Below are 3,704 nucleotides of genomic sequence, written 5' to 3' on the forward strand. Positions count from 1 at the left end.
TGCGTCTGCCGGGAGTCGAACCCGGGTCTATTGCTTGGAAGGCAATTATCCTAACCGTTGGACTACAAACGCTGATTACAAACAACCTTTTTTTTTTTCAATAAAAATATCCTTACATTATTTAAGAAATTTCTAAAATCTATTGACGATCGCATGATAGAACAACAAATATTGACTGCTACTAGCTAAAATTATACTTAATTTGGTGTACACATGAATTGAACCTTGTCCCTGAATCAAAGGAGACCAATGAAGCTACAATGGGTCTTATTGTGGCTTAGCCCCCTGGTTGATACTTTGTCAATGAATGTAAGATGTTTTTGGGTGCGATCATACTAGTACTAATGTATCATTTCACTCTTTTGAATCAACTCGATCTTTGAGCAACTTCAAATCAACTTACTCCCTTTACTGCTGAGAACGTTAAATATTAATAGGTTTTAGAAAAAGAAAAACAGAAACCATAAATCTCATGCCTACACTAACAATGCACGGCTGAGATTAAACACTAAAATAAGTTGAAAATGAAAAACATAAGAAACCCCAAGGAATCCTGATCGTCCAAGCTTCCTTGACATATTTTTCTTAAAAAACAAAAAATTGAAAGAATTGGCTGCTAGAATCGTTCATCATGAACTGTTCAATATTGACGGTAGTTGAGGGATGCTTCTTCTTTAAGACTTTCTTTGAGTAGGCCAGATATTATCATTCCTTAGAACCCTAATCGCTGAGGAATTTTTCTCCTCTAATGCTTCCTGTTCGGTCAGGTTCGTAGGTTCCTCTCATAGGAGGGCGGAAATGACGACCTCACCCCACTCGGGCAGTGTGTTTGGGCATGGGGTGAGGTCATCATTTCTAGCCCCCTATGAGAGGAACCTACGAACCTGACCGGACAGAATACCTGAGAGGAGTTAGATTCGTCGCTAAGTCACCCTTAGATAGAACTTTCCTTTTGAAATTTGGAAAGAGTCCAAAAGATTTGAAACTCCTTGAGGCTGAAATCGTCAAGGGACAAAGGAGATTTCTTGCTATTGTTGGGGGTTCTAGAAGACTGAGTCAGCCTCCTTAGAGGGGCGTGGAGATGAGGAAATGGGGCTAGCTGACATAGCATGTTGGTTGGTACTTGATGCTAGCTCGGTTTCCTGACTTGGGCTTGGACTGGGACTGCTGCTGTGAACCAAGTCCAGCTTTAATGTTCCGGGCCTTGAGCCTTGCTGACCTCTTAAGTGTTTTGAAATACGAGGCTTGGGCCTCCATTGCATCGATTTCTCGGTCTGAGATTGCATCATTCCCCCAAGTTGAAAGGAATTCGCCCCCAAATTCGAATCTCCATCATCCGACAAATCTCCAATATAAGGTGTCAAATGCTTCATATTAAAAATGTTGGATGTTTTAATGTGGGGGTGATAGCTTCAAAGGATACGTATTAAGACCACTGATTTCAAGTAATTTGGATCCTCTATTGTCGAGCTGTTCGGTAGGACCGTGCTGTCGAGACACAGCAAGGCAGGAAATGACCTCTTTCAAATACTTTAAGAGGGCAATCTTTCGATCACTTAGCTTGTTGTATGTACCAACGGGATGCCACTCTGGTAGCAATAGAGCCCACACATAATCTCCAAGTCCAAAGAGAACTCCGTGCCACTTCTTGTCGATGTGCTGCTTGTAACTGTTGACTGTAGCTTCCAATCGATCCTTTAAAGAATCATGGATCGTAACTGTGTAACCAATTCTTTAACCTTGATAGAGGGTTTACTTGGGAAGGGTATAATTTGGATAGCTCTGGACTGAAAAACATAACTTTCAGAAAGGATTTGGGTGGCACTGGGTTAATTAAAGATGCTAATAGGGTTTTTATCCCGGTGGTTCATCTTATAAATGGATTAATTATCACATGTTAGCACGGCTTATGCCTTTATGTTTGGTTATTATGATGATATGACTATGCTGCCCCAATTAAATGAACCATGCACAATATCTATATGGCCGGGGATTGTTTAATTGACACCTCTATTGGTGTATTTATAACATGTAACCTTCTTTTGAGTGATGATAGTTGAGTTTTGAATTGTTAGTAAATAAGTAAAGTGATCAATAGAATCCTCTTAAGGGCTGTCAATAAGAAAATCCCTTATATATTTGGTCAAGAAAAATGAATAGTTGAGTTTTTAGCTGTCGTAAATAAGTAAAGTTTTCAATAGAATCCTCTACAGAAAACGGAAACTATAGCTATGCAGAGAAGAATTGAAATTGTAAACAATCATACAGTGTACACAAGGATTCATATGGTTTGGCTAAGATTGCCCACATTCATAGTGAGATAAGACCTGTTTCACTATCAATGGAGAACAGGATTACAACAACCCGTCCTCACACTTTTCTTAGATTGCATTACAGAGAAAGAAATCATTGCTACAAATATATAGCGAAATCCTATATATGAATTTTATCAAAGTACCCCGAGGACAAACTGCTCGATTGGGATTCATTCCGATTGGTGTTTAGTCATAAGTGCTTTCTCTTTGGGTTTTAACCTGTCAGGCCTCGTTCACTCCTTTCTGACTTGTTTCAGTTCAACAACTTTAGCCCTCAAAAAATTTTCATCGGGGCCTACCACCCCCGAACCCTGCATAGACCCGCTAATTCATCAAGGCCCCTCTAATAACGTAGATTAACATGAACGGTGGGCCTGGACTCGAGGCCTTAGGCCCTTTCAGAATAAACCCACTAATACAAGCTACGGAATACAAGACATTGTACCCCCAACAATCTTCTACCCTATTTCGTCGCACAGAGTAATACATAACATATCAACTAGTTATAAGTTTGTGCCTCGATTTTCTTCCTACCAATTACCATGCAAAATATCCCAATTGGTGTGCTATGATGACTTGAACAAAAATTCGTTGAACGGAAGATTTCTTCCAAGGTCATTCTGTGTCTTTCTCTTCGTTTGACCAGAAGCTATTTCCCTAATAAAAAGAAAATCAAAATGTAAAGATTGAAAAGAATAAGACAATCAATGCAATTTAGGGCTGCAAGAGGGTTGGGTTGGGCCGGATCTTTTAAAACCCCACCTCAACCCTCAATTTACTTAGCTGGATCCAAGCCCGGTCCGACCCTAACTCAGAGCAAGAAAAATCCAACACTTACTTGCCCCTGATTGTCCCTGACCATGAGAGGGAAGAGAGATGCATAGAAAAAAGAAAGAAGAAAGAAGAAGGAAAAGGAGACAAAAAAAGAAGAAAGAATAAGAAGAAAGAACATGAAGAAGAAGAAGATAGAGTCGGGTTGAGCCGGACCGGACTTAACCTGAGGCCTCAACTCTAGCTCAGCTCTGTCCTGACTCAGGGTCAAAAATTTCCAATCCTGACCCGCCCTTAGGGCCAAGATTTCTCAACCCAGGCCTCGTTAGGGCTCAGGGCAGGTTCGGGCCGTTAAGGATTTTGACGCACATACACTGTTACATGTAGGGGTGTAAGTTTGGCCCTATCGGCCTGAGCCTGCCTTGAGCCCAAACAGGGCCAGGGCTGGATTTTTCAACACCGAGGGCGGGTTAGGGTTAGAATTTTCAGGCTCAGGATTAGGGTAGGGCTGGGCTAGGGTTGACACCTCGGGCTGAACCCGGCCCATCCCAGCTCTGTGTTGGGTTATGCTTTACAATTTAGTGTTTACAAATTACAATTTTTGTTTAATATCGAATT

At 41.1% G+C, this 3,704-nt stretch overlaps 1 non-coding gene across 1 annotated transcript; it reads right to left on the bottom strand.

Annotated features, from left to right (window-relative positions):
• TRNAG-UCC lies at positions 1 to 72 on the bottom strand. The gene has a single exon. It is a non-coding gene; the product is annotated as a tRNA-Gly (tRNA).
• Positions 73 to 3,704: the final 3,632 nt, after the last annotated feature.

Source organism: Telopea speciosissima, chromosome 1 (genome assembly GCF_018873765.1).
Source record: "Telopea speciosissima isolate NSW1024214 ecotype Mountain lineage chromosome 1, Tspe_v1, whole genome shotgun sequence".
In the NCBI taxonomy this organism is placed as follows: domain Eukaryota; kingdom Viridiplantae; phylum Streptophyta; class Magnoliopsida; order Proteales; family Proteaceae; genus Telopea; species Telopea speciosissima.